Source organism: Rhamphochromis longiceps, linkage group LG3, assembly GCF_057381845.1.
Source record: "Rhamphochromis longiceps isolate RC_006_pf linkage group LG3, R_longiceps_female_GT1.1, whole genome shotgun sequence".
In the NCBI taxonomy this organism is placed as follows: Eukaryota; Metazoa; Chordata; class Actinopteri; order Cichliformes; family Cichlidae; genus Rhamphochromis; species Rhamphochromis longiceps.
In genome coordinates, this window is record NC_140559.1 from 64,167,628 (window position 1) to 64,178,968 (window position 11,341).

Sequence of the window (11,341 nt, forward strand, 5' to 3'; positions counted from 1 at the left end):
CCAACGACCAGATTTGGTGTGTGGTAATAACAGGTAAATGAACTTTTTTTTTTTTTTAATTATTTGACTATATATGAATGCTTGTGTATAAATACACAAACAATACACATATGCTTTCATGCTTTCAATTGTGTAATTTAGGTAATCTAGGTAGCTCTGTTTTGGAAGTTCAGTTCATGCTAGAAATGTGTTTTGGAGTTTGTACGTGTTTTGTCTCTAGGGGCCACCGCATATATTTATATATAAACATATACAAATAAAACCACTTTTTTTTTTTACATTAGTAATTCCTTTTGTGCATAATTTTATATTATTGTTAATAATAAATTAATTAAAGCAACAAAACAACCTAAAGAGCCGGTTCGGAGCCGAAAGAGCCGGCTCTTTTTAGTGAGCCGAACCGAAAGAGCCGGTTCTCTAAAAAGAGCCGGAAATCCCATCACTAGCTCTTTATCATAATCCTGTCATAAAATAATAACAACAATATTATAAAAAAAAAATAAAAGTATTCAATACAAGAGACCTGAATGCTATAAATGTTTTGATGGCTGAGCTTATAGACTGAGCTAATGAGGGAGATAATGCTACAGCCTGGGCTAGTAAGGCTGGTGCCTGAGCAGGGGACACTTCAGCCAGCCTAACCAGGGATAAAGCTAGTGCGTGAAAGGCTGGATCAGGTGGTGGATGAAGTGGTGGGCTGGTGAGTAAGCGGGCTAGCTCTTCCGAGCCTCCGGAGCATGAGGGCACTGGCTGGAGAGCCTCGGCTGGGCCTCTGGGATGGTCAGATTGGATTCGGGCTGCCCTCAGCCTGGGTGCTGGGACAGGCACGGGAGGTGGCTGGACACCAGTCACCCCCACCTGAGAAACAGAAGCGGGTGTGGAGGTAGACTGGGTCGCAGCTGCCCTCCTCCTGGGAGCTGGCACTGGTGTGGGTGTAGACTGGGCCCTAGCCATCAGAGGAGGTGAAACGGCTGAAGGGGAAGGCCGAATCTGGGCCGTCGTGCTGGTGGGAAATGGCTGAGTAACGGGTGTGGAAATAGTGACGGTGTGTGTGTTACTGGCAGGTTTATTGGGGATTGTTCTGGTTTTTCTGCCACCACTATTTACAGTCTTTGGAGCAGAGCAGAAAAACTCTTCCCAGTCCACGTCCTCGTCTAGGAGGGAGACTCCCCATGAATCAGAAGTGAGTCTATTGTGCGTTTTAAGTGAATAATCAGATGGTGAGTGCGAAAAACAGTCACTGGAGCTCACCATCGGGAGTGGCTGAAAGTAGTCCGTTTTATGGCGGCGTGTGCGCCGCTTTCTCCGGGAAGAGGAAGCGGCCAGGGTAAACAGCAGAGCCTCTGGCGCGGTAGCCTCCGTTGAGCCGAGGTGGGAGGCGTAGCCGTTGTGCCGTGGTGATGGTGGAGGTCCGGCGAATGAGGAGGCTGGTGTGTGAGCGAGGAGCGGAGTGGCGAGAGAGGGAGTGGCCGAAGCGCAGCGTGAAACGTCCACTCTCTGCGGCAAATGCTCCGGTACAGGTGAGGCAGCAGGTGGGGGAACACGGCGTCTCCGAGGCCCGCCCAGAGCCAAGCGAGTGCCCTCGAAGATGTGCTCTTGCTCCGCGAAGAGCCGCTGTCTCTCCTTGAGCTTTTCCGCCCACAAGGAGAGCGCTACCTCCTGCCGCTCGTAGAGGTCCGAGTCCGCTGGGTTCCAATCGTGTCTTCGTGGCACGGGTCGTGTCATTCTGTCAGGCGTTGTGTGGAGGCGAGGAAGAAGGAACCCAAACGCAGGACTGGCAGGTAGGTGAAGGTTTATTATAGGGAGTGGGTGAACAGAGGGTGAATGGACACTGACTGGCTGGACAACCGAACGGCTGATTGAACTGAGGGAACACACGGGAAGGACAACATAACATCAATGACACGACAGTTAACGAGTAGAAACAGAGGGCTTAAATACACAGACTGATGAGGATGATAATGAGAGACAGGTGAGTACACAGCTGAACATAATCTGGCTAATGACACAAGACGAGCTGACACAGGAAAAGCAGGAAGTGAGCACATGGAAGTGGCAAAATAAACTGAACATTAGGGCTGCCACAAACGATTATTTTGATAGTCGACTAGTCACCGATTATTTTTGCGATTAGTCGACTAATCAGATCATCATCCATTGGACATAAAACGTACAGCTTATTGCACCAGCAGCATCTGCTCTTATATAACTATCATTAGCTTACAGCTTTAAGTGTTTAAGGTGCTAACTAAAAATAAAGACAAGATGATAGTTTATTAAATTTGAATGAAATTTGCAGATTGTTTCGGTGAAGTTTAATAAACTCCTTGCTATCTAAAATATAACAGGACACCGGAGTATATTCTCCAGCATCTCACACTTCTGATAATCAGCTGTCTGCTTGACGTTTATTCAGCTGTGTAAAAACTATAAATTTAATCTCAGCCAAACCGATTTACTCAGGAACAAATAAAATACAAAAAAAGCCAAACAATAACAGTTTTAAGTTATCTAAGTGACTTATATATGTTTAACCTGAGTAGCGAAAGACAGCGGTGGGTTTGAAAACGATTTGCCGGGAGTCTAGTGGCTAGCTATCGAGCTAGTGGGTAACAGACGTCTCCGAAAACGTCGGAGCGCTTTTGAAAATATGTGGTGTCTTGATAAACTGAGCAGATATTTGAGGTTTACACAGCTACATTCTCGCCTGAAAATATGTTAAACGTTTATTTTGTGACCCAGAAAGAATAATAAGAGTAATATTAAAACTAAGTAGCTGCCGCCATTGTTGGAAACTAAGCTGGGCTGCGCTATGAATTCTGGGACAGAGCTACTTCTTCTTCTTCGGGGTTTAACGGCAGCTGACATCCTTGTACATGCAGTGCTGCCATCATCTGTTTCAGTCCGTTATTACACTCTTAAATCCTACTACTCATTCCTGCGTCTTTTGTGATCTTACAAAGCTTCAAACGACGCGTCGACTATTAAATCAGTCGTCGACGATTTTGATAGTCAACGTAATCGTGACTAGTCGACTAATCGTGGCAGCCCTACTGAACATGAACAAAACTGAAAACACTGGGTCACCGACCCAGGAACCCTGACAGCCTTAAAGTACAGGCGTCTTGCTTATAGCTCAGTAACCAATCTTTTAACTTCACCTCGAGGTAAATGTATTTCCCTGTACAGAGAAATGGAGGTGTGGCTGTATTCAGGCTGTATATTAGCACAAACCTGTTGATTTAGAATATGAGTGATCAACATGTGCATGGTGAAAATTGGCCAATACATCAAAAATACATCATAAATATCTGATGGTGATTTTGCATGTAAACACATGTTGTGCAGTGTATGAAAGGTCAACAGGCTATTCACAAATAATATCACTGAACATGTGCACCTCCTTGTGTTTGGGTTTGACCAGCACCCAACCAAGCTGATAACACAGGTCAACAGTTCAAAATCATCACAGATAAATTTGTGTTGGTTTGTGGTGTTTTTCATGCTGATTTTACATCTGTGTTTAGTTTTCCCTGGCATGTGCAGGTTAGTGATGAAGCTAGTTATATATTGCATGATAGTTGGTATAATTAGCCTAAGCGTATTACCAGATTTACCAACAGCTCCCTGTCTTTTATTTTACAGACGGCATTAATTGTGATTGATTTCAGTTGTTAACATGCCTAAAAATTAATCATCCAGACAGATTCTGTTATGTGTGTGATTGATTCACAATGACAGCACAACATTGCCCAATTATCACAGACATACAAGAAGATACACAAATTGTACTTTGGCTGTCCGCTGGGGGACCAGGATAAATCTTGGGCTCCACATGTCATCTGCAACAGTTGTTCCAATGGATTGCGTGATTGGCTAAATCACTGAATGGCAGCAATGCCACCTGCAATCCTGGTGGTGTGGCAGGAATCATCTCATTGATTGCCATTTTTGCCGTGTGAATACAACAGGATTCTCAGCCAAAAATAAGAACAAAATTGTATATTGCAGCCTGGATTCTGCAATAAGGCCTGTTCTTCATAATGACTCATTGCTTGTTCCTGTACCACCACATGATGGAGTAGCTTCTGTAGAAGGTGAAGAGGAACAAGGTGCATCTGGTTAAAGTCCAGGGTCATCAGATCCTGATTAGGTCCCCGATGTAGATTTACAACCAAGATTTACAAACAAGAGACTTTGACACAAGCAGAGCTGATAGTTGTTTGTGATCAAAATCTGATGAAAGACAAAGCCGAACTTCCTGCTTTGAGGCTTAAGCAGAAGCATTTGCTGGCCAAGGGTGTTGCTGTAACTCACTACAGAAGTCAAAGTGATAACTTGACAGCGTTCTTCACTGCTCACGGCTCACTGTGCTATTGTCATGACATCGACGGACTCTCCAGCAGTTTGTCACAAGAGCGTTTTCTAGCTCAATGTCATCTCTTTATTGATTATTCACAAAGAAGCTTGTGGAAAAGCCAAACCAAGTGTCCCAAATGCCATTCTGTTCATCTAAAGAAGTCCTATGACTACATGAAGACACTGCTTGAGTCAGTTGCGTATAAAACTCATCAGTGGAACATCTGTTGTTATCTGAAGGTGATTGGTATATTGGTGGGAATGGAAGGAGGATTTACCAAATTCTGCAGATTCCTTTGGCTGTGGGACAGCTGATCTACTGCAGAACATTATGTCAAGCCTAACTGACAGCCACAAGATGCCTATGAGCCATGAAAAACCAGTGTCAAGTTTCTGCTTCTTGGTCAGACATAAGCACTGCAAAAATGTAGGAAGGGATATTTATAGGTCCACAAGTCTGTTTTGCAGGATGAAGGCTTCAAACAAACTCTCCCAACAGCCAAATTTGTAGTGGCTCTGTGAAAACTTTCTGGGCATCCACAAGTCTCCTGCATACAATAAAGGAGTTCAGCATCTGCTTGAGTCCTACCAGAAACTGGGCTGTTGCATGTAATTGAACATACACTTCCAACACTCACCTCAAGTTCTTTCCAGAAATCTTGGCATGGTGAGTCATGAAGAGGGAGAGCGTTTTCATCAGGACATTCAGTTAATGGAGCAGAATGAGTGCATGATGGCTGACTATTGCTGGATGCTGTATTGTGACAATCCGAACGCAATATACACAAACAAATCACAGAGGTAGTTGACTGACAGTGATCATTATATCTATGCCACAGTGTGCGTCAGTGTGCGCCTAACACACACAAATCCATTGCAAATTAATATTACTCATTTTTGAAAAAGTTGACGTGACTGAAAAATCTGAAAGCACATCTGAAATCTGCATGAAAACTGGTTTAGAAAAGTGTGTTGTGGTTTCTGATAATTACAAAAACAAAAAAAATTGTTGACCTGTGTATTCAGTAAAACCTGAGTAGACAGTAGATAGAGTAGTTAGTTAAGTTTTAACTGGGTTTGTTCATTGTAGCAACTGTGAAACTGAAATGTATGATTAGACACACTCTTTGAGAATGAATGCCCTTTTTGCCTTTGAAAAAGTGAAGCTCACTGTACTCAAAGTACTTGATTGACGGTTTAAAGAGTATATTAAACCCATAATATAAAACCCAAGTTGCTCTCTGTTTTGTTCATTAGAGTGTGAAGATTTGACAGAATGCATTTAGGTATAGAAAACACTGCTTGTATAAATATGTGTTGACGAGGCATGTTGTATAAAGCGCTTTGAGTGTTCAAATATAATAGAAAAAAAGTACATAAAACCAATCCCAGTGTAGCTGACTTGGTTGTTTTTCCAGAAATAACAACCATCTTTTTATCCACAGAGACACAGCTGGCGAGGTTACTGGAAGATCTGGGCTTGGAGCAGTACTACAGAAAAAAGATATCGCTCAGAAAAATACTTGAGATTGATGAGAAGACTCTTATTGATGAACCCGGGAATCAGAAATCAGACCTTCCTTGATATTTTCTAAGGAAACTCTTGATGGTTAATGTGATAGCAAGGAATGTGACATATACCTCAGTTTGTCATTCATGCAGTGACAATACATCAGGGAATGCAAAGTTATTCTTTGAAAATCTATTTAACAGTACAAACACAGATGACAAGGTGAACCCTCCTGACATAATCACTGCTCTCTTTCTGTGTTCTGATGGTTTTCTGCAGCAGGAAATCGCATTCAAAATGTCCATGTGTCAGTTCTCTGTTCCTCTGCTGCTTCCAAATTGTGACACCAATCAGTGCACACTCATGCTGTGGGCCATGAGAGACATTGTTAAAAAGTACAGACCTCAGTCTCTGTCAGAGTCCAAGGGCTTCATTGAAGACAGAATCGTTCTCTCTGAACTTCCAATGATCTCTTTTGTCAGACTGGGTGAGTGCTCCTCGTCCAAGTCAGAGATTCTCAATAAACTTCTGAGCAATTCTCAGCACTACCATGACACCTATGTTCACCGCAACATGGAGTGTGGTGACAGTCCAAGAAGAATATCCAATGGACTGACTGAAATTACTTGGTATCTTCCTTGTGGAAAAGCAAACATTGATACTTTCAGTCAACCAGTGGCTGTAGCCAACCTTTGTGGAGACATTGCAAGCTTTCAAACACAATACTCCTTTCTGTGTCAGAGATCTGCAGCAGTTTTTGTGTTCTTTGACCATTTAGGCTCTGAATCTGAATTCAGTCTACTTACCAACCAACAGCACAAGGCACAGATCTTCTTAGTGGGTAACTATGAGAGCAAGCACAACAGTACAGATGCTTTGGAAAACCTAGTGCTGACGTTGGGCTTGACCAAAACCAACATCATTATTAAGACAAAACAAAGAAATGATGTAGACTTTGTGAAAAGTCTGAGGGAAACAGTCAGAGATGTAGTTAGGAACTCAAAGATGAAGATGACAATAGAGCAGATGGCAGACATTGCCCACGAACTGGGAATCCTGGTTGATGAAGACTCTCCAGAGTGTCAGACTGCAAAGACAAATGCAGAAGCCATCACTGCTGAAATTCAAGACATCCATAAATACAAAGAAGATCAGCTTCAACGACAAGGTGAAATATGGAAAGAACTGACCTGCTTAGAGAAAGAAGAATGTCGACTTCAACATATCAGGTCTGAAAATATAGAAGATTACAAAAGCGAACTTCAGAAAAGGAAAAAAGAACTACGAAAAAAACAAAACTTTTATGACATGTCAACAGTTATGACATGTTTCATTAATGCAATATCAAGCCCAGGAACAGAGAGGTTTTATTTCCTGAAATGGATGCGAACGAACCTGGACAACATGTCTCGTGTAAGACTGTCTGAACTTCGGGAGAAATATAAAGAAAAATGTAAGAACTCTGAGAACAAAGAAGAGATCAAAGAAATTGATAGACAAATTTCCAACAGCTCACTGGGGACTGAACACTTCTTCCGTGAAATGGGTCAGATCTATGAAGCTTCACTGTCCCTTTCACAAACAAATCCAGCACATCAACAGCTGCAGCATCTGCCCAAACTGTGTGCAGAGTTGTTGCTTGATGGATTTCCTCTTGAGCTTGTAGATGGAGATGCATCCAACATCCCTCTAAGATGGTTGAGTGATGTTCTCTCTCAGCTCAGTGACTTGGTGTCTCCAAACAGAAAGATACGTGTAGTCACAGTTCTTGGAGTTCAGGGCACAGGAAAGTCCACTCTCCTTAACACCATGTTTGGAGTGCAGTTTGCAGTCAGCAGTGGTCGATGTACTCGAGGTGCCTTTATGTCGCTCATCAAAATCAATGAAGACATGAAAAAAGTCCTAAACTGGGCGATAAATAAATGAGAGAGAAAAGCCGATCAGCTGATCATTGATCAGTTTCATGATTGAAGTAGCAACAGGAGAGGGAGGGGAGAGAATGAGAGAAGAAGAGGCAGCTGTGCAGCGTAACGACAGAATAACTCCAGCTTTGTGTCTTTTTCCATTCTAGCTAAAGTTCGGGACAAACTGCGTCTCTTCTCAGCTCAATACGAAACGTGTAATATTTTCTCTGAATGAGGGACCATTCCATTTTTTTAAGGAGCCGTTGGCAACTCTACTAACTAACCTTATGAATAAAATAAAGTTCACTATCAGTAACATCATAGAACCCACCCACCTAAAAACTCCATCAAGCTGGCTAGAACGCAGTACGAGTTATTGCAACTGACGGCAAAAAGTCAGCACAACGAAAATAAACTCCACCTAAACTTAGTTTATATCTGACCCAGATAGACTGCAGGTCATAACTTCTTACCTGAAGTTCAGTTCACCTTACACTCGGACTGGTGGCTGCCTCGGGGCTCTCCTCCTGCCTCCCCTTCCCTCATCCACCTGCTGGCCTCTGTGGAAGCCCCGCCATAGCCACCACCAAACAACTGAGTTATTTTTACACATCGACCTGCATCTGGCCAATCCACCACCTCTCATTGTTCATGCCATTACAAAAAAAAAAAAAAAATAATAAGTCACCGGGCATATGCCCGGTATGCCCGATGGCCAGTCCAGCTATGTTAACCTGCAACCAAATCTGCAGCTCCATACAGCAATGTTACGACTTAGATTATATCTTATAACTCATAACTCTTATGTTAGCTGCCCTCAGTAGCATACTGTCTGAAATATTCGACGGCTGCAATAATTCTTTAAGTGTTATTTTTTCCTTCGGATTCTAATTTCACCGAAGTTTACTAAACTCAACAAACTTAATATTACTTACCGGGACATTTATTCTGTCCTCATTTTCTTTCACCGAAAAATTGTTTCCTGCAGTGCCGTCTTTCGTGCTTGGCTCTCCTGCTAACGTGATGCACATAGCGCAGAAGCCGATGCTGCATTCACTTACACTCGGATATCTGAGCTTCACCGTGAAAACATAATCGGACATTTGATATTTGATTGAATTTTATTGTTTTACCTTTGGGGTGGCACCTGGGGTGGCCAGTCTGGTTGGGGGGGTGGCCTGTGCCCCCCCAGGCCACCCCGCTGGACACGCCATTGCAGAGACGGAGCGCCCCCAGAGCCTCACGCCCATCCCGGACCCACCCAGGGGCAGCCAGGCTACCAGGTCAGTAACCCACGTCCGTCAGCACAGACCCTCCCCTAGCCCCGCTGCACGCAGCCACGAGGTATCCGTCACCTGAGAGCCAACAGAGCCCCTAATTGGACATGACAGCTACCCCGGGTTGAGCCCCCCAAGAAAGATGCCTCCGGGGAACCCCCCGACGCCCTAAGCCTGTCCCTACCCCCACACCAATCACAACAGTGAAGGCGGGACCAAACTATGACCCCCCACCCCCACTAGGTGATGGAGCTGATCAAAGGAGCCCAGAGCAATTGATCTGATGTGGTGGCAGAGGCTGTATCAAGACTAATGTAATCTAATAGATAATTTCTATATTGGTTAGAATTCAGATTATTTTTATTTTTCCAGTTCATAAGGACTGTTTTCTTGGCTATGCATAGGGCAGTGAAAACCATATGGGCTATATTCTGGCCGAATACGCAAAAACTGATCACTGACATATGCTCTTCCCTTGTGATCAGTGACCAGTGTTTTCGCTGCAGTGATACAAACTATGAATGGCACCCTTACAAGAGATACAAGGAAATTTACCCAGACTGGAAAATCCCTCCAGATGAGAGCTTTAAGGCATCAGACTACTGGAAATATGTGATGGCGAAGTACAACAGAGACTTTGCCAAACAGTATAATACAGAAGCTGCTGATATTCGGTGTTGTTTCACAAAAGAGGATGTAAAAAAAAGACTCAAAGAGTCTTTTAGCGTCCAATGAGACTACTAGAATTTCAGCTAATTTTCTTCTGGTGTAAAGAAAATACAAATATAATATATAAAAAAAATTAATTATAGTTTACAATAAGGAAAGAAAACAACTACAGTTTGTGTTCACCTTCACCTGAGTCTGTATTTAACACATTTATTAAAAAAAAATCTAGGTATATCATGTTTATTAAAAGATTCTTTGTGTTTTTCTTCTAATTAAGTAAATGTCACGTAATAACCTTTATTCATTGCTTTCATTTATGATCAAATATGATCAAATATTTACATTTATGTTTTTAATTCTCATTAATAAAACAATAAACAAATCGAAAGAAGCAAAAACTTACAGCAGCAGCAGCAACATTCACATCACTGCTCCTCCTACCCCCTGCTAGAACCAGGCTGACCACCGGCCAAGATCAATGAACATTTACTCCTCTTATTTCTTTAGAAAGATAAAAGCCAAAGGAAGACACAGAGACTGTGAGAAACCACCCAGAACACCCATCGGCCAGCTATTGGGATAGCTAACATCCCTCTGACGGTTTCGCAGAGCAGACTGGCTCCAGCTCAACATTTCCTCTTAAACAGAAAACATGCAGAGGTTTGGAACTCTGTTGAACTGTATTGCACAATCAAGTCCTTAATAGAAAGCATAATGCAGTTTTGATGGACTCAACAGCAGCGGGGTCAGCAACGGGTTGGATTAAATGCATCATATATCTGGCACTGCTTCTGTTGACACATGACCAATGTATCTCTCCCTGTCACTGCCACGATGATCTACAAAGGTGTTGAGTCTCCTGGCATTTGCCCTTCGGATTAAAGAACCACTAGTCTGGGACCAACTCTGTAATTTAAATAAACTTATAGGAAATAGTTTAGTCATATTATAGTAAAGGCTGGGTAATAAATGTTTCCAAAGGGCAACATGAGAAACTACAACTGTTGTGGAGGATCGCACCATGAAGCTCTAAAAGAGATCAAAGTAATATTGAGCAGAATTGGGTTCAAGTCACTGGTCAATGGACTGGTTGTAGTGTTTTTCTGTTCTACCTGAGCCTGCAGGTTTTAGATGTCACCCTGGGTCAACACACCTGAATAAAGTGATGAGTTCATTACCAGCCTCTGGAGAACTTCACGATATGTTAAGTACATAATTTAGCCATTTAAATCAGCTGTGTTGGATCAAGGACACATCTAAAACCTGCAGGACACCTGCCCTCGAGGCCTGGAGTTGTCTACCCCTGCTCTAGTGACTGTTGACATGACAGTCAAAGGTTTGGACAAACCTTTAATGGTTTTTATATATTTTTACTACTTTCTACAAAAATATATAAAGCAAGATATATGGAATTTTGTAGCAAAAAAAAAACTTGATAAATAACTCTAAACACGTTTTATATTTTAAATTCTTGACAATAGCCACTCTTTGCTTTGTTGACAGCACTGAAAACCCTGGACTTTCTCTCAATAAGTTTCATGATGTAGTCACCTGAAATGGTTTTCACTTCACATGTGTACCTTGTCAGGGTTCATTTGTGAATTTTCTTGCCTCCTGGAGCT

General features: G+C 42.5%; 1 pseudogene; it reads left to right on the top strand.

The window, feature by feature from the left end:
• The first annotated feature begins 3,912 nt into the window (after positions 1-3,912).
• Positions 3,913-10,639, top strand: LOC146675729 (up-regulator of cell proliferation pseudogene; annotated as a pseudogene).
• Positions 10,640-11,341: the final 702 nt, after the last annotated feature.